Source organism: Aethalodelphis obliquidens, unplaced genomic scaffold (assembly GCF_003676395.1).
Source record: "Aethalodelphis obliquidens isolate GAN/ISIS:26980383/991018 unplaced genomic scaffold, ASM367639v1 scaffold9, whole genome shotgun sequence".
Taxonomy (NCBI): domain Eukaryota; kingdom Metazoa; phylum Chordata; class Mammalia; order Artiodactyla; family Delphinidae; genus Aethalodelphis; species Aethalodelphis obliquidens.
Genome location: NW_020837953.1, coordinates 33,731,489 through 33,752,088, shown reverse-complemented (window position 1 = coordinate 33,752,088; position 20,600 = coordinate 33,731,489). Strand labels below are relative to the sequence as shown.

At 43.3% G+C, this 20,600-nt stretch overlaps 1 pseudogene; it reads left to right on the top strand.

The window, feature by feature from the left end:
* The first annotated feature begins 3,263 nt into the window (after positions 1–3,263).
* On the top strand, positions 3,264–6,448 carry LOC113622032 (zinc transporter SLC39A7 pseudogene; annotated as a pseudogene).
* Positions 6,449–20,600: the final 14,152 nt, after the last annotated feature.

The window sequence follows — 20,600 nt, the reverse complement described above, 5'->3', positions numbered from 1 at the left end:
GTCCGGAGCCTGTGCTCCACAACGGGAGAGGCCACAACAGTGGGCGCCCCACGCACAAAAAAAAAAAAAAAAAAAAAAAATTGTTTGGAGTGTTCTAGCCCTAAAGCCAAACTCTTCTGTCCACAGTGGAATCTTCCTGGAAGAAAGAAGAACATATCCCTCTAGTATAAATGAAAGCTTGGAAATGGAAGGGGGAGGTAGAGAGGTGAGGGGGAGGCAAAGAAAAGCGTTGTGTTTTGTTTTTAACTGATGACGATTACCTCAGTAAACATCCTTTAAGGGCTCCTGTATGCCAGTTGAGGTGCTACTAAATACAGTAAGCATGGTCCCTGCTCTCAGGGAGTCTGCAGCTGGCCTCCTGAGACAGGGATCGTGCAGCACAGTTGAATTTCTTTTCTGACAGGTGCCTTTCCTAACAGAGCAGATGCTGCCTTATTTGGCCACTGAATCAATAAATGATATTAAACGCTTAAAGAAAAATGTCTAAAAATAAAAAAGTTTAAATCAAACATTTGTTGAGTTGATTTCAATTCAGTTTAGAGATAACAAATACATTTTTTAGAAACTTCCTTCCCCTGACAATGTAGACAGTGCCCTGAGGGAAAGCCGGAGCTGATTCAAACATTGCGTTCTCACTTCTATAGGATGGTGGGAAAGATGGGCTGCTCTGTGAGGTAGAAAATGTGTTAACTTGATGAAACATTATGCAGAGAATCCCATTTCACAGCAGACTGAGAAGCCAAGGTTTGGGGACCCCGGGGAGTGGAGGAGACATTAGAATGGAGCCCAAATCACCAATAATGATGTTTACCATTGACTAAGCTCCTGCTGTGAGCCAGGCGTAGGATGGGTCCTTCCTACCCACCAGCTCCTTTAACCATTACAGCTCCCCTGCATAGAGCCATCATTATTTCTGTTTTTTGGATGAGGAAACAGGTGCAGGGAGGTAGCTTGTCTGTAGGTGATGTCATGGACATGTGTCCTTCTTTTGGTGATGTTGAGTTCATTTGACTGGTCTAATTATTAAATATACATAAGACAGGGCTTCCCTGGTGGCGCAGTGGTTGAGAGTCCGCCTGCCGATGCAGGGGACACGGGTTCGTGCCCCGGTCTGGGAAGAACCCACATGCCATGGAGCGGCTGGGCCCGTGAGCCATGGCCGCTGAGCCTGCGTGTCCGGAGCCTGTGCTCCACAACGGGAGAGGCCACAACAGTGAGAGGCCCACGTGCCGCCAAAAAAAAAAAAAATATATATATATATATATATATATATATATATATATATATAAAAGACAGATTAACAGGAGAAAAAAAATAAATTTATATGCATGGAGGTCTCATAGAAATGGGACCCCTGAAGTGACCAAAGCAGGCTGTTTATGCAATATCATTTTTAGACAAAGAAGCAATTATTTGTGAAGATTCAATGGAACAAAGGGGCTCGTGCTTGGTGTAGCAGATGAATGAAGAAGTAACAATGTTTCTTTATACAGATTTCTCAGCCTTGAATTCCCTAACTCTGGTGAGAAGGATGCTTTCTATCCTCCTGGTATAAGGAGGATACCTTCACATGGGAGATTTATTTCCCACTATCAGGGAGAAACAGGGGGGTCAGAGAGGTTTTCTTTAATATCATTTTTTTTCTACTAGCTGTTTCTCAAGTAACTTTAATTCAAAATAATCAATATGCCATCATGGCGTATCTTGGGCAGGCTACTCTGAGCCCCAGCAGTGACCATTCCTGTGTTTGGGAAGTCCTCTACTTTAAGAGACAAGACCACCTCCTGCTATAAAAACTGGAAAGGCCAGACACTCATTTTCTCGGAGTCTCTTGGAGCTAGGGGGAGGTCACATGACCTAGGCTTTGCCAATCAGACACCTGTGCCGCAGACTTTGAATCCAGAAGTTGGCAACCTCAAGGGATAGGAACTGCAGGATCTGCTCTGGTGGCAGGTGTGTTGGCACCCTCCACTTCAAGAGGCAGCCACATCAGGGATTCTAGCGGCAGTGGCAGGGGCATTCTTGAGTCCAGACCCAGTGCCCATTGGAGTTGACTACGTGAGCTGTGCCTGACAACATCAGCCATGGTATCTGTACCAAACTAGTTCTGTAGTAGGATTTTAAGCATCACACCTGGCATCATATCTGTGAGCCTGGTTCTAGCCTTCCAGGAATTCTAGCAACTACCTGATTCCCTTTTCTGTTGAAATCAAGGGTCACTTCCTGTTGCTTGTAGCTAAGTACTATATGGCTGTGGGGGACTTGCTCGTGGCCACCCACATGGGAAGTGGCTGGCACTAGAACCCAGGTCCCCAAAGCTCTTGCTCTTTCCATGCACATGCTTCCAGGCAAGTGATCACAGGATCCCAAAGTGCTGTGAAATCATAGAGGAAGTAAAGTCGCCACCAATTACTCTTATCCCAGAGACTTTGTGACTTTGTGAATGTTAATGAGGGAGTATTTAAAAAGAACCTGGAAGAATGGGTAGGATTTTTTTTTTTTTTTTTTTTTTTTTTGGCAGTACGCGGGCCTCTCACTGTTGTGGCCTCTCCCGTTGCAGAGCACAGGCTCCGGACGCGCAGGCTCAGCGGCCATGGCTCACGGGCCCAGCCGCTCCGTGGCATGTGGGATCTTCCCGGACTGGGGCACGAACCGGCGTCCCCTGCATCGGCAGGCAGACTCTCAACCACTGTGCCACTAAGGAAGTCCTCCCCATCTTTTATTAACCACCTGCTTCCCATCTTTTACTAACACTAGGATATGTTCAGAATCTTCCATTTCACTCATTCTGATGTGTGTGCAGTGGGTGCTCATTATGGTTTTAATTTGTATTCCCTCATGATTAATGGAACTGATCGCTTTTTCATATGTTCATTGGCCATTTCAATTTCATTAGGGTTCATCTTTTATGAAGTTATCTTTCCATTTGTCTGTCCATTTTTTGTATTTGCTTCTTTCCTTTTTCATTACTGACTGGTCAGAGTTTTATATGTATTCTGGATATAAGTCCTCTGTCAGCTTGCGGCTTGCCTTTTTAAAAACTAACAGCTTTGGGCTTCCCTGGTGGCGCAGTGGTTGAGAGTCCGCCTGCCGATGCAGGGGACACGGGTTCGATCCCTGGTCCGGGAAGACCCCACATGCCACAGAGCAACGAAGCCAGTGTGCCACAACTACTGAGCCCGTGCACCTAGAGCCCATGGTCCGTAACAAGAGAAGCCACTGCAGTGAGAAGCTTGTGCATCGCAACGAAGAGTAGACCCCACTCGCCACAACTAGAGAAAGCCCACGTACAGCAACAAAGACCCAACACAGCCATCTAAATAAATAAATAAAGGGCAATGGGGAGCCACAGAAGGTGCTGGAGTGTGGAAGTGACCAGATCAGATCTGTGCTTTAAGGAGATGAATCTTGCTATAATGTGCAGAATGGATTGGTGTGGGAGAGACTGGAGGCTGGGAGAACAGTTTCAAGTCTATTGCAAAAAGTAACAGGAACATCTGTGTGTCTGTTAATTTTTAAATGCCTTTTGTAAATAGCCCTCTAATTGTGAAGTTTTGTTCTTTTCCTTTTTTTAAGTAGCTATTTGTGGGTGTGCAGTAACCCAACAAAAATGTCTCCAGGAATCCTCTCCGGCCCACTGGATGGGAACACACAGGGGGGCATTGTATCAGCTCTGTAGCCCTTTGTCCCAGGACACCCATTCCCCATACAGAAAATTTCCTGGCAAAGAGGCGAACTACTGTGGTTCAGCAGATACTACTGTCCTGGACTCTTGACTGTCTGCCCACGTTTGGGAGAAGCAGGTAAAAACAAGAATGACCTTCAGGTCTCCAGTGACATGAAACCCTCTACCTGATCACAGCCCAGATAGTAGCAGAGAGGGTCCCTTCCTGCCTCAACTCAATTGCTTGAATGAATGTTACCTGGGCCCCCAGATGTTCTTAAAGATGCTGCAGTGCCTTAATTGATCTCAGAGAAATACAACAACCAATTTAGGCATCCTTTCTAGCTTTCCAGTTCTTGTCTTAGGAGGCATATGGAGTAAAAAAGATACAAAACTTTTATGTCTCAGTATTCACAACCTTGACTGGAAGAATCTGTGAATTGGGCAGTTTGCTCTGCATAATAAAGGAGGGGAGAAGAGGGTGGTGTTTGTTTTGTTTTGTTCTGTGTGTTTGCTTCTCCTCCCTGCCTGGCCCCTCCACCATTCTCTCCAAGTTCATGGCGCTGTCATCTCTGACCAAGTGAGCCCCTTCTTATTTTACGTTTTCCACTTCACCCTGAATCGCCACTCCTACTTTTCATCTCCACCATAGACACTCCCTTTCATTTATTTAATTTATCTCATTAAAAATAACAAGCAAAAACTTTCCATTGACCACTCGGGCCCCTTCAGGCACTGGGCCACCTCTCTGCTTTCCCTGATAGCAAAATTCTTCAAAAGTGCTGTCTGCGGCATACTCTTAGGAAGAGTCTTGGGAACAATGAGGGTGGGGACAGAATGGAATGGAGGAGCGACCATAGAAGTGGACAGAGGGCATGAGTGGAATAAAGCTGACCCCACACAGGTATAGAGCTGAAGGTCAAGTGGAGTCACTGTCTCTGTCCCTCTGGTAAGCTTGGTGGCCTGAGGCCCAGGGACCCGCACTGGGTGGCTGTGGGACTGCTCACCTGGGTGGCCTTGGGGCTTCTGGTGACCAGACATGAGGGTCATGGAGGCCTGCATGAGAACTTCTGTGGTCACAGCCGCAGGCACCCAGGTGTGGATTTCTACCAAGGACAGTCACGCCTGTGCCCATGGCCACACTCACAAGAGCATCTGGCGTGGGCACACTCCCGGTCACGAGCATGGAGGATTTGCCCCATGGCCATAGCCATGGCCACTGCCATGACAGCCTCTCCCACAGAGGACGTGGACGTGACCATGAGCACAGCCTATGCACTGGGGCCACAGTGCCGATCTCTGCAGCTCCATTTTTCTTCCACTTCCTTATCCCTGAGGAGTCCAGGTCCCCTGACACTGCTTTCCACTCCAGATTTTACTCAGTTTTGCTTGGGGTGGGCTCCTGGGAGATGTCTGCCTCAACCTCATGCCCCCTGCCCTGGAACCTCATTCTTACCACTGTCTGGAGCACAATGGGAGGGCCCTGTCCTGTCTGCGAGATGGTGGGTCCTCGGTGGAACTATCGCCTCTCTCTGTGAGTCGAGGTGGGAGGATAAGCACGTGCTCTGGGTCACACATGGAAGTCACTGATGTGGAAGACAGGAGCATCCTCTGAAGGAGAAGCAGAGCTCAGAGGAAGAAGAAAAGGAAGTGGGGGGGAGGGGTCTCAGAGGAGGAGAGGAGGGAGCATGGGGCGCAAAGATGGGCCCAGGAGACCTCAGAATTCTGAAGGGGAAAAATCAGGTTCAGACCTGCATGTATTGGGGTAGCTGAATCTGGCTGCCGACCGGCACCAACCTCACGGCTGGTCTGGCCATGGTGCTTCATTTCGGGGGGTCGGGGGCTGGAGATCCTGACCACAGTGACTGTCCCACTGCAAGAAGTGCCCCAAGAAGTCGGGGACTATGCCTTGTTGGTCCAGTCTGGCAATAGGGGCGCTGGTGTGTGCAGCCTTACGCTCCTAACTCAAAGAGGGGCGTGGGCAGTGAAGTGCAGGCGGGGCGGGTCCTGGCTGGGCTCTGCCGCTCACTGCTTTATCTACAGAGCAACTACGTCCATGTCCGCGTGGCCTGAGCTGTTGAGGGAGGTGTCACCACTGCAGTCCCTTCCTGGAGATGCTGGGGCAGGTTGTCATATGGTGATGATGGTCCACTCGAGTGACAGGTGGGATAAACTGCCCCCACCCCTGCCCCAAACTTCTAGCCTCTAACTCCTCCAGGTCAGGGGTCTGTGGAGGTTGGACGCCCTGGCCAGGGAGCTCTGCTAAGGGAAAGAGCTGTATCTGAGGGAAGTGGAGGCTTTGGCACGAGGACCATCAGGGTTTGGCAGTCTCACAGGGGCTGTAGAGGCGAAATTGAGAGGCCAGAGGGACGGTGTCATCAGGCACGGGCTGGCCACGTTGTTGGGTTGGAGGGCTGCCTGGGGCCACGAAGAAGGCTGGAAGTGAGAGAGCGGACGGCAGCCCACCCCATGTCCCCACCCCACCTGTTCTCGGAGGACCAAGCTGCCACACACAGGCTTCTCCAAGGTCTGCCTCCCTTCTCCCACCTGCTGGTGGAAGCTCCAGCGAAGACCAGAGCCCTGGACAGAGGGGGAAGCAGGAGGAGGTGAGGATAAACATCAGTTAAACTTCAATCACGTAACCGGATCCAGGAGTGACAGGGAGGAGGGGGATTAGCTGCTAATCTCATGGCCTGATTTGTGTGTGTGTCTCTATTCTTTTTATATTACTGGGGTTTTTGGGGGTGTTTTTTTTTGTTGTTTTGCGGTACACGGGCCTCTCACTGTCGTGGCCTCTCCTGTTGCGGAGCACAGGCTCCGGACATGCAGGCTCAGCGGCCATGGCTCACGGGCCCCGCCGCTCCGCGGCATGCGAGATCTTCCCGGACCGGGGCATGAACCCGTGTCCCCTGCGTCGGCAGGCGGACTCCCAACCACTGCGCCACCAGGGAAGCCCTATATTACTGTTTGAATCGAGAGTCCTTGTATCTTCAGCCCCACCAAAAAAAAAAAAAAAAAAAAAAAAAAAAAAAAAAGGGCTGTCTCTGCTTGCCTTACCCACTTCTTTTCCTGGTCTCTCTAAAGCTCTCTCTAGTAGTGAGGCTTTCAACCCCATCATTGCATTAAATTATCTTTGCCAAAACTCAGTCCTCCTCGCTCATTTTATCAGCTTATCAGCAGAATTGGGCACAGCCTATTGCTCCTTCCTTCTGGAAATGGTTCCCCGCTTGGCCTCCAGAACCCCACGTTCTCTTGGTTCTCTTCCAACCTCAGCGGCCATTCCTTTTCGGCCTCTTTGCTGGCTCCGCACCACCTTCCCTCCTGCTAAATAATGGAGTGTCTCGGGGCTTGCTCTCAGGCTCTCTTGCTGTTATGGTCTCTACGTGACTTCATCTAACCCCATGATTTAAATACCTTCTATCTACTGCAACTCCCAAAAGTGTACCCTCAGACCTTTCCCCTGAATTCTATTCTAGATAAATGGCCAAAAGACTCCTCAATACCTCCACTCGGATGTCTAATGGGCATCCCAAACATAAACCAAACCAAACTCCTGTTTTTTCCACCTAAACTTACTCTTCCCCAGTCTTTCCCTCCCAGTGAACCCTCAGCAACATCTCAGGTTCCTCCTGTTCCCTCACACCCATTTATTAATAAATTGTCCGCTCTTTTTGAAACTCTCTCTGTTCTCCGAGTTTGCAACTTGTCTTTTTACTTTTGGTGGTATCATTTTTTTTGCGGTACATGGGCCTCTCACTGTCGTGGCCTCTCCCGTTGCGGAGCACAGGCTCCGGACGCGCAGGCTCAGCGGCCATGGCTCACGGGCCCAGCCGCTCCGCGGCATGTGGGATCTTCCCGGACCGGGGCACGAACCCGCGTCCCCTGCATTGGCAGGCGGACTCTCAACCACTGGGCCACCAGGGAAGCCCTGGTGGTATCTTTTGAGGAACAAATGTAATTTGTTTCTTTTATGGTTAACACTTATGAAAATACCTTGTTTGAAATATTTCCCATCCCTAGTTCTTGAAGATACTCTCTGGCAGCTTTTCTTTTTTCTCTAAAGATTTGCCTTTCACATCTCTCCTACCACCCTATTCTAAATTACCAGCACCGTGTCCTGGATCACTGTAATCCCTCCTCACTGCTCTCCCAGCCTCTAGTCTTGCCTCTGCACAATAACCATGGTGATCCTGTAAAAATAAGCCAGATGTTTTCACTCCTCTGCTAAAAAGCGTCTGATGGATTCTCATTTCGTTCCAAGCAAAATCCTCAGCACTTACCACAGCCTGCAAGGCCCTGTGTGACCTCGCCCACTACATCTCTCACTTCCCGTAACTCCCTCTCTCACTCTACTCGGGCCATGCACTGGCCTCCTTAATGTCCTAAAACATGCCAAACATTCTCCCACCTCAGGACCTTTGCACATACTGTTCTCTTTGCCCGGAGTTCTCTTCCCTCACATAACCAGTCTTGTTCCTCTTAAAGCAGGCTTCTGCCCCCAGGTCTCCCTATCAGAGAGGACTTCCACAGCCGCCCTGTATAAAATAGCACATCTCCTCCACCCGCAATCTCCATCCTGTGTTCCTCATTTATTTTTCCTTGTCATCTCTCTTCTTCTAGTAGAATATAAGTTCCATAAAAAACACAATTTTGCTTAGTGTGCTGCTATATTCCCAACGTCAAGAGTGGTGCCTGACAGACAACCAGTATTAAAAAAAATACTATTGAATACATGATGGGGTGAATGAAAGTGTCTTGAAAAATATACAGTGTTCATTTAAGAATAAATGTTTTGAATGTACATAAATTTACATAAATATCGTGTAGATATTCTGCTTCTTACTTTCTCACTAAACATATTTAAGATCGAACCGTACTGCTGAATGTAAATCCAGTTCGTTATTTCTGACCACTGCCTAGTGTGCCATCAAATGCCACATTTTCTCATCTGCCTCCTTGACGGGGGACACACGGTTTGCCTGCAGCTCCAGCTATATACACAGCATGAAATAAACTTTCTGCAACTTACACCTTATGAACCTGTGTGAAAGACCTTTTTGGTATTTTGGGGGTGGGGAGTGGAGAGAGTGGGATGGTATGTATACTCAGGAGTAGAATTGGTGAGTCACAGGACAAACATAGATATGCTTAATTCAACTAAGTACAGCCAAAAGTCCTGCCAGGGAGAAAGCACACATAATATATGCCTACCCCCATCAACAATTTGTGGAAAATCCTGTTTCCTCCATATCCTTCCTGGCCCTTTGAAGTACCTTGCGTTTCTAATGTTTGGCATTATTACAGATATAAAATATTATCTAATTGTTCTTTTCATTTGCATTTCTCTGATTACCAGGTAAGAGCACATAGAGTTTAGTTCTGATGTTTGCAACCTTTGGGTTCTTTTGTTGTTGTTGTTTGTTTTTTTGTTTTTCTTGAGGGGGGAGAGGGAGGGAAGGGGAGAAATCACTATTTAGACACTAATAAAATTTATTAATTCATTTATTCTCCTTTATTCCCCATATCTCATTGCTTTCTCCTGGATTCAGTTCTCTTCTTGCTTTATGCTTACTTCAGGAGGGATTTCAGAGAAGGTCTTTACATGGCAACATTTCTGAGACCTTGAATAAATATTTATTTTCCTCGAGTATTTAAATGACAGTATGGCACAGTGGCATAAGTGGTTAAGAATCCACCTGCCAATACAGGGGACACGGGTTGGCACAGTGGTTAAGAATCCACCTGCCAATGGTGGCAGGTGGTTAAGAATCCACCTGCCAATACAGGGGACACGGGTTCGAGCCCTGGTCCGGGAAGATCTCACATGCCGCGGAACAACTAAGCCCATGTGCCACAATTACTGAGCCTGCACTCTAGAGCCCGCGAGCCACAACAGCTGAGCCCACATGCCACAACTACTGAAGCCCGCGCGCCTAGAGCCCCTGCTCCACAACGAGAGAAGCCACCACAATGAGAAGCCCGCACACTGCAATGAAGAGTAGCCCCGCTCACCACAACTAGAGGAAGCCTGTGTGCAGCAACAAAGACCCCACACAGCCAAAAATAAATAAATAAAATAAATAAATTTATTTTAAAAATAAATAAATAAATGACAGTATAACCAGAGATAAAATTCTAGTGTCAAAGTTCTTTGCCTTCAGCACTTTGGAAATATGAGTCCATTGTCTTTTGCATCCCAGCTATTGAGTTCAATGATCTAACCATATTGCCAGGAGTTTTTCTCCCCCACATTGTGTTGTATTTGTAAAATACCAAATAAAATATGTAACATTTTAAAAAATGGCTCTGAACCACTCTAACTCAACTCGAGTTGCAGCATTACCAGTGCTGTTTAATAATCTACCTCTGTGTTCTTTCCCTATCATATTCTCTATTCTCACCCACCCCGCACCAGGGAACCATTTTCCTGAATGTTCCTCATTTTAAAAATAAATTTGTCATAAATGTGTGCTTCCCTAAAATAATACATTGTTTAGTTTTGCTAGTTTTTTTTCAGCTTTTCATAAATGAGCTTATAGTGTGCATAGTCTTCTGCAACTTCTTTTTTTTTTCAGTCAACTTTATATTTCTGTTTCATCTATTTTGTTGCATGTAGCTGTACATAATTCTGTTTCTTTCTGCATGATATTCCACTTTGGAAACATGTTACAATCTACCCATTATCCTGATGACAGACATTTAGGTTTACCTCCAAGTTTTTGCCAGTAGAAAGGATATTGCTATGAATATTTTATACATATCTCTTGGTACATGCATACAATTGTTTGGAGTAGAAATGCTGGGTCATAAGGTTTGCACATCTTTAATTTTATTCAATAATGCCAACTTATTTTCTAAAGTGTTTGTAAAATTTCCTCTTCCACCAGCAGTACATGAGAGTTCTGTTTAATCCATATCTTCAACACTTTGTATCACTAGACTTCATAATTTTGAGTAGTCTAGTAGATGTAAACTGGTACCTTGTGATCTTAATTTGCATTTCCTAGATTTCTAGAGAGGTTGAGCATCTTGTCATATGTTGATAAGTTCTGTGAAATGCTGGCTCAAGTCTTTGCCCATCTTTGCGTTGGGTTGTGTGTCTTTTTCTTGTTTATGGTAGTTTGTAACAGTATCTACTCTAGATGTTAATCTTTTCTCAGTTTCAATAATTTTGTTGCAAATATCTTCTCCCAGTTTGCCAGTTTACAACTTGTCTTTTGACTCCCTTCATGATATCTTTTTTTTTTTTTAGGCCACACCATGTGGCATGTGGGATCTTAGTTCCCTGACCAAGGATCAGACCCATGCCCCCTGTATGGGGAGTGCAGAGTCTTAACCACTGGACTGCCAGAGGAGTCCCATCTTTGTGGTATCTTTTGATGAACAAACACTTTTTACTTAATGTAGTCAAATTTATTCCTATTTTTATCTTATAGTTAGCAGGTTTTTTGTATCTTGTTTAAGGAAATCTTTCCTATCCTTAGGCCTTAAAGATATGCTCTTGAAGCTTTTTTTTTTTTTAAGTTTTGCCTTTCACATGAAAGTTTTTAATCATTAGGAATGAACTTTTATGTGTAGGGTGAAGTATGAATCCAATTTCATTTTTTCTATATGCATAACCAGTTGCCTCGGTGTCACTCATCCTTTCTCTAATATCTACAAAGCTGCCTCTGTCTTATGTCAAATTTTCATATACATGTGGGGCTTTTTCTATGCTATTGTTTTCTTTGGTGAGTTTGTCAATATGTTTGCTTTTATGTTGTTGGTTTTTTTGTTGTTTTTTCTAAATTTCTTTTATTGAAGTATAGTTGATTTACAATGTGTTAATTTCTGCTGTACAGAAAAGTGATTCAGTTATACATATATATATATTCTTTTTTACATTCTTTTCCATTATGGATTATTACAGTATATTGAATATAGTTTCCTGTGCTATACAGTAGGACCTCATTGTTTATCCATCCTGTATATAATAGTTTGCATTTGCTAATCCCAAACTCCCAATCCATCCCTCTCCCATGCCCCTTCCCCCTTGGCAACCACAAGTCTGTTCGCTATGTCTGTGAGTCTGTTTCTGTTTCATAGATTAGTTCATTTGTGTCATATTTTAGTTTCCACATATAAGTGATATCATATGGTATTTGTCTTTCTCTTTCTGACTTACTTCACTTAAGATACTGCATTTTCTTAACTAATACGGGAGGTCAAGTCCTCCCACCTTAAACTGCTCTTTAGCAGTGGTTATTTTTGGACATTTGTCTTCATAAAAATAACGGAATCAGCTTGCAATTTCCTCAAAACTTCTGTTTGGATTTTTATTGGGTAATGGACAATAAAAATAAATCTGTTTGGAGAAAACTGACATCTTTACAATGGTATAATTCCACTTACACCCCTACTGTCCTTTGTGTCGTTGCCACATATTTTATGTCTACATGTGTTAAAAAAAAATCCCAACTTACACTGTTATTAGTTTTGCCTTGAAGTCAATTGACATTCAAGAAATTTAAGAAAAGAACAAAAAGTTGTATTTTTAAATATTCATCCACTTATTTACCATTCCCATTGTTCTTCCTTCCTTCCTCTCCTTTTTTTTTTTTTTACAGGAAAAAAATACATTTATTAGGAGGCATGAAAATGCATAAACTCATTTATAAATAAATGTAGCATAATTTACCCAGTGAAAAAATAGCTAAAATCCATGAGTAAACTGGATTTTATCTTTGAAATGATTACATATTTGATCTCTAATAATTTCACCCTCCATCATGATCTCTTAGTAGCAGTAATTTTACACTGACTATAGAAAAGCTGTTACCAGTGATTATCATATGAGAGGGAAATTTTTCAAGAATTTTCTTTAGAAATGAACCAGTGCAAACAAATTCAGATCGTGAGGGATACAGTAAGACCTGGGGCTTATCTTCTGAAAAGTAGAAAATAAAAATCCCAAACATTCATTAAGAAATGAAAAAGCAAATTACATTTTGATCATTGAAAAATAACACATATGGACATTATAAAACATTCTTAACCAGTGATTGCAATAATTACATTTAAAAATGTTCATTCAAGTACTGGTGATCAATAAACATTCAAAGTCTCATTAAAAGTAACACTAGGCATAGATACATGTGAACAAGGCTTCTTTTGATTTAACAACAACAAAAATCATGTCAACAGGAGACAAGTTACCCTTAAAATACTGGTTTTTTTGGTCTGTAAATGATTTTCCACGGTCTGTATATTTTATTTGCAAAGAACCAACGAACATCTCACAATGGCTAATCAAGAAGTCCTTTCTATAAAATGAATTTCGATATAATAGAGATAAACATTCTAAAACACAAATTCAGCTTAAAAATAACAGTGCAGAATCAGTTTTCTTTGGTAAGAAATTGTTAATTCCTTACCAGTGTTGGTTTGCTGTTGTGCAGACTCCATCAGAACACTTCTTCGATATTTACCAAAGAGCTATTTAATGAGCTGAAAAGACTTCATAAACTCTGGTACCACAATAGCCATGTAGAGCTTAAGCCAAAATTGCGCTGAAATCAACATCATTTCCTTCATAACTGTTGTTAATGAAACTTCCTTCAAAAAGCTCCTTCCTAATTTTGGCCTGAGTCTCAGGCTTTAATAAAAGTTCCTTTATCTGTTTCACTTTGGACTGCAGACCCATCCTCTCTCGCACAAAGCTTCATTAATTAAGTCCTGGATTCCAAAAGCTTTCTGGCCTATGGGAAAAAAATTATATGATACATTTTATGTGCAAATGCCAATGAAAAACATTCAATATGGCACACCGACTTATCAAAAGAGAGTTAAAAAGAAACCTTTAAATGCTGCCCACATGTATAGAAAAGGTTGCATTTCACCAAAAATATATCATTTACATGAAACAAGATCACTGCATAGCAACAGCTCACATAGGACAAACATGAAACATTACGGACTAACTATATGGATAAAAATTTCAACAGTGATCATTTTAATCGTAGCACTCGTTAGCTCTGTGTATGTTTTGGCCTCAGATAAAGTAGTCAAATGCCTTGCTAAGCAATATAAATGGCAGTATTCCATTTACAGCAAGGCCCCTTCCATGGCCTTTAATTTGAGTCCACGAGGCATAACACAAACTCCTCTCTCCCACAGCCCCGGCTGAGGGCAACTGAAACCAGTGCCATTCTTCCTTCATAAATTAATTTCCTCTGATAGTCCCAGCACTCCATTTTTCTTCTGTTGTGTTTCAGGAATGCAAACACATCAATCATGAAAGCATTAGGCAATCTCCACAGATTGGACAAGAGACACACACTTAAACAGCACAATGCAGATTAGCCCATTGACTGGGCAGAAGGAGCAGGGATGCTTCTCACGGATGCGTCTCACGGCGGGGGCCTGCCTGCCTTCAGGTCTCATTTCCTGTTATTGCCACTGTCAGTGCCATTCTTATCAGCCTCTTCAGTTTTCACAGAGCTCCCATCCCCTGGCTTGTTTTTGTTCTGTGTTTCTTCCAGATACTGCTGGACAGCCTTGAGCACCTCATTCTCCACCAGCCTCTTACTGAGCCTTACCAGTTCAGCATCATCAGGCTCACCTCCATTCTTATCACCTGCTAGTGTTGGAGGGTCTCCTGCAGAGGCAGGGGTCAGCTGTGGCTCACTGCAGGGACAAGGACACTGACAGCAGAAGTTCTGGGAAGCACTCCCTGGCCTGAGCCCTCCTGGAGTCCACCACCAGCTCCACCAAGGACCCTGTGGGTTCCGGTGCTGAGTCACCCCAGGCCAAACAACCAACAGGGAGGGAACTCAGCCCCCCTTCCTTCCTTTCTATAGATCTAAATTTCCAATTGTTATCACTCCTTTTCAACCTACTTAATTTCCTTTAGAATTTCTTGTGGTGAGTGTCTGCTGGTGAAAAATCGGTTCAGCTTTGATTTATCAGAAAACATCTTGATTTCACCCTCAGTTTTGAAAAATATTTTTACTAGATATAGAATTCTAGGTTGACTTTTCTTTTTTCTCGAGCCCTTTAAAGATGTAGTTCCAACATCTGCTAGCTTCCAATCCAATAAGAAATCAGTTGTCATTCTTACCATTGCTCCCCTATTTGCAATGCAACTATTTTTGCTCCCCTATTTGCAATGCAACTATTTTCTCTTGCTGCTTTAAATATTTTCTCTTTATTTTTGATTTTCAACAATTTGATAATGATGTGCCTAGGTGTGGTTTTCTTTGACTTTATCCTCCTTAAGTTTTGTTGAGCTACCTGGATCTTTGGGTACTGTTTTTTAAACCAAATTTTTGGCTAGTATTTCTTCAAAAACTTATTTTTGCCCTATTATTTCTCTCCTTTCTTTGTGAGACCCCAATTCCTGAAATGTACCTGCCTAACAAAGCATGGTCAAAGTGATCTGTCTGTAATTTAACTGCCTGCTAGAATAAAACAACATTCTTCAGAGGAAGATAACAGAATACAGTTTCTATGACATATCATCCACAATGTCAAATACATAATAAAATTATTAGACATTCAACAAAACAGGAAACTGTGACCTGTAATAAAGAGAAAGATCATTCAGTATAAAGATACCCACAAATGACCCAGACATTGGAGCTGGCAGACAAAGAATTTGAGATAAAATTGATAAATTTGTTAGAGTCTACAGGAGAAGATCTACATAGTGACTGAAGACATAGGAAATTTCAGGAGAGATTTGGAAACTATAATAAAAAAAAAAAAGGAAGAAAGAATGGAAAAACTGAAAATACAGTATCCACAATCAAAAACACTTTGGATGTGATCAACATTAGGTTGGATACAACCAAGGAAATGATCAGTGAACTTAGAAACAGATCAATGGATGGGAGTTCCATGGTGGCCTAGTGGTTAGGATTCCGGGCTTTCAGAGCTGTGGCCTGGGTTCAATCCCTGGTCGGGGAACTGAAATCCTGCACGCTGTGTGGTGTGGCCAGGGGAAAAAACAAAACAAAACAAAACAAAAAAAACAGATCAATGGATATCATCTCAACAGAGAGAAGGAAAGACTGAAAATCAGGAAAAAAAGGGAAAACAAATTAATGCCCAAAGGGCAATAAAACCATAATCTTTGTGGCTATCTTTTCTGGTAAAATTTTTTTTATATTGCCATTGGACAAAAAGCATTTGCATTGCTCTCAGTCTTCTACAAATTAACATCTAGGCTTTCAGAGTTTTTACATGTTTTAATCAATAGTAAATAATAAATGAAATGAAAGTACACTCCTCTAAAGAACTGGATAATCACTGATAGGACCTGCTAGGCAATACCCCCGAATATTAAAAAGAAATGCAATAATTCCTTTTAGCCTATTTCCAAATTTTGAAGTTTTTCTTAACAAGAGTTAAGCGCTAAGGCTTAAAAAGAGAGATATGTAGCTTCTAATAACTTTCTCTTTCTTCTTTTCTTCTCTCTTTCTCTTCCTCTTCTCTCTCTCAAAGACTTCTAAAGTTTTGTATATACCAAGGACTATGTTAAACATTTTAGAAATATAAACTTATTTAATCATAGTAAAAGATAAATTGTCCCAAACTTGATCTAGGGAAAAATGCTTCTGTGGGATCTAATTCACAGCTTTCCTCTAGGAGAAACAAAAGCAAAATTTCTGATAAAATGTTTAAAACAAGTTTCTGATGAATTTTAATGGGATTAAGACTTATTCTGGAAACTAGCTACTCACCTACCCAACTGACTTCTATCTCAGAGTCTGAGCATCTTCTACCAAGAGTCTAGAAATCCTTTTTTCTTTATCTGATCAAACAATGATTGTCTATCCATTTTCTTTTTTCCATAATGGAGTAATTTTTTTTTTTAATCTTTTGGCCATGTAGGATCTTATTCCTCAACCAGTGATGGAACTTCACCCCCTGCATTGGAACCACAGAGTCTTAACCACTGGGAAGTCCCTGGAGCAAATTTTTTTATTTGGCCCACTAAAAAGCCTTTTCCCTTGGAACATATGCTATTAACTAAATTATCTATAAAACCCAATTTTCTTTAGCAACCTTCATAACAACCCAAGAGATCTAAATAGGACTCAACCCTTCTTTCCCACCCAATTTTTGTGAATCAAAGCTTCAAACACTTCCCTTTCCCAGGAAGATGGCATCATAAGTCAGAAGTTTATGGCAGACACAATACACGTTTGGATTCACAAATGTCCATGGGGGGGCAGGGGGGAAAGTGATCTGCCTTCAGTTCACACCAGAGTGATCACAGAGGACTATCTATCAATGTGGTAGAATATTTCTAGAGGTTCAGATATCCTGGAGAAATAACCCTGAACTTCAAGGCAACGTTTGTAAGCAGATTAGGTTAGGGGGTCCCTGGAGAAAGAGAACCAGGAATGGCTTTCTCAACCTAAGAGAACCCATTTTGGCCTAAGCCATTTTGTGATCTAAGCCTGGCTGCAATGCTTGCCCTTGAACAGGTCTCAGTAATTAATGATCTTATATATAATAATATATCTTTGAGTTCTGCAGGAAGTAAGGTCCCCACCCACATGGAGGATGGGTGATGTTGATCCTCCTGACTTTAATCAACTAAAGCTTGGACTCTGTTAACCTTTGCCCCAATTCTATGCTGAGTTCTCCTCTGCTCAAGCCCCCTCATGAATATGAATATAACCTTAGCTTAAAACTTCCCCAGTTTTGAAGGTAACGGTTCTAACTTCATAACGTTGGTGTAAGGATTAAATAAATTCATGTAAAATACTTAGAACAGCTCTGACATATGCTAAAAACTCAATAAATGTGAGCTGTTATCACCATCATCGTTATTCTTGGTATTATTATCATTGTTACAAACTTGTCCTAGACGATCTTAAAAGATGTGCATAAGTGCTTGCGGAAAGAGTAGCTTTCACCCTAACTTGGGTTTATATTCTGTCCGTAGTGTTAAAGAATTTCAGATGAACCCCGTAGACATTTGTTATATGGCATCTATACTATACAACTGATAACATTTTTTAACTATATGGATATTTTCTTTATGTGATCAAACATGCAAATATCTGGTTCACCTATTAAAAAACAAACAAACAAAAAACTTCCCCAATTTTGCTGTTTCGGGAGCCACTGCTTTTTGCAAGATCCCCGGTGTTCTCCTTACTTGCTGCAAGTAATAATAAATCCCTCCTTCTCCCAATCTTTGGCTTGGTTGTGTCTATTGGCTTGACACCCACCAAGAGGCAAACCCAATTTGGGGGTAATATTCCCAGAAACAAGACTGTCAAGTGGAGCTCAGACTTGAGACACCCGTTCTTAGAGAGCTGATAGTTGTAAGGTCGGATCTTAACAAACGGCACCGCGAAACAGAGGAAAGCTTCAAGTGAGCTTTATTAGGGAGCGCTCCCGGGCGAGGTTCACTGGTCCGAGAGAATGGGGCCAGAGAAGTCGCACCCGGGCGAGGGTTGGGCAAGACTTTATAGGGGAAGAAGGGAAAGGGGTGTGGTGAATCTGGGAGGGCGCAGGGTATTCCTTATTTGGTGGTCTTTTCGGGTATCCTGGGGGACCGTTAGTCCCACCCCTCGAAAGGCGGGAAGGCTGGGCTGGGTTCAAAGTCCCCAGGTCAGTTCCTGGAACTGGGTGGTCCGGAATGTCTCCAGGGCAGTTTCTGGAACTGGGTGGTCCAGAGAATTTCGGTCTGATGCAACCTGTGAATCTGATTGTGTTCCCCTGCCTCGGGCCAGTTGGCCTTACAATAGTGATGCCCCAAACTTTAGTAGAAGACCAGACCCTGATAAACTAGGTCCTGAAGAGTAGCAGCTAACCCCTCCTTATCAGGAAAATCCAGAGGCAGCTTGGGCTTGTGGCAGGTCAAATTGGGGACCACTTTATTCCTACAGTTCATCCCTTGCATTTCCCACAGCTAGCAATGGTCCTTGTCAGGGACCAACAGCAGATTGCCCCAAACTTTGAGGGGCTTTGGTTATGTGAGCAGATAGGGTAGGGGCTCCCTGGAGAAACAGAACGAAGCATGGCTTTCTTGACATAAGAGAAGCCTTTTTTTTTTTTTTTTTTTTTGCGGTACGCGGGCCTCTCACTGTTGTGGCCTCTCCCGTTGCGGAGCACAGGCTGCGGATGCGCAGGCTCAGCGGCCATGGCTCACGGGCCCAGCCGCTCCGCGGCACGTGGGATCTTCCCAGACCGGGGCACGAACCCGTGTCCCCTGCATCGGCAGGCGGACTCTCAACCACTGCGCCACCAGGGAAGCCCAAGAGAAGCCAGTTTTGGCTTAAGCCATTTGTGATCTAATCCTGGCTACAATGCTTGCCCTTGAACAGGTCTCAGTAATTAATGATTTTAAGGGAACAGAAGAATGCAGAAACATTACCTGCTATCAGGCAAGAGAAGTAACAATAGCAAAGATAACATATCAGTTGTGAAGACTCCCAGTTATCTTTCAGTGGTAAAGGTTAGCCTGAAGCACTCAACCACCAGATCAACCGGAAACTAAGGGACAATGATGTTGACCTTTACTGACCCTGGTGACTTCAATCAACTAAAGTTTGGACTCTGTCAACTGTCCAAGCCCCTTCATAAATATGCATGTACCCTCAGCTTAAAACTTCCCCAACTTTACTGTTCTGGGAGATGCTGCTTTAGGAAAGATCCCCAGTGTGTTCTCCTTACTTGCTGCAAGTAATAAATCCTTTCTTCTGATCTTTGGCTTTGTTGTGTCTTTTGGCTCTATACTCACCAAGAGGTAGACACAGTTTTCCAGTCGCAACTGAAAGGGGGTATTTGGCAGTGGTCTGCAACTGTGAGGGGTCCATTATCTGGGTCAGAGGCCCCCAGTCTTCTCTGAGGTTTGAGACAGGGGGTTTTGATGGCTCCACAGTCCCTCCAGAGCCACCCTGGAGAAATTATGTTTACTCCACAAGAAGAGAAAGCTGTGGGAGGGTGAAGGTTGGACTATATGTAGAAGGAGCCTCTGGAGGATATAATAAGCACTGGCCTATCCTTGTGGAGCTCTGCAAAGATTTACCAGGGGAAAACTGGTAATGGGACATAAATTATCCTGAGAATCTAAAGCAGAGGATTCTGGCTTTAAGAATCAGCTCTCAGGGTCTTCTTAGTGAAAAATCAAAACGGTGTTTCCCAAAGTAAGATTCCCTATCAGAATTTCCTGGGGATGTTTATTCAAAATGCAGATTCCTGCCTTCCACAGAGATCGCAACTCTGGGGGTGAGGCCCAGGAATCTACATTTTTTTAATCAGGCTGCCCAGATTCACCATCTTGAGGAGCTTGGGGTGAAGCAGGAAGAACAGTCCAGGTGTGTCTCTTAAATGTTCAGGAAATAAAAATTAAGCCTCTAGGAAAGAACAACTCTAGGGTGTCAAACCACAGAGTGTCTGTGCAGTGAATTGTTTTGTATTCACTTAGTTGGCTTTATATAAGAAATAGAAACAAACCAGAGGTAGCCTTTTAAAAATTTTATATTTTTTATTATAGGATTATTTAATATAACAAAAGACTTTCCAATATAAAATGTCTAATCTACCTATTCTAGACTAACATTTCTATTAATTCACTTTACATTTACACATACTTCTTTGGCATGAGGTTGAAGCCCATAGCATCTCAACCTATATTGGGTGCCTGTGATGGTCCATGAGTTGCCTTGCAGGTATGGAAGCTCCTCAGCCTTTTTCCAGCTGCTGCCTGGACCTTAGGAGAGTGGAGGAATGACAGGCACTCCTACTGTGGGAGTAGGTGTCTAGATATGATTAGTGCACGTGCTGGCTCTACCACCCCCACTCATCTGGTTGTAGGTTCGTTTAAGTTAGACAATCCTGATTTGTTGATGACACGGTGACCCTCCTTGGGATGTAAGCAGTGGGTCAAGTCATAATTCATACACTCTACACCTGGCCTAAATGTCTTTATCCA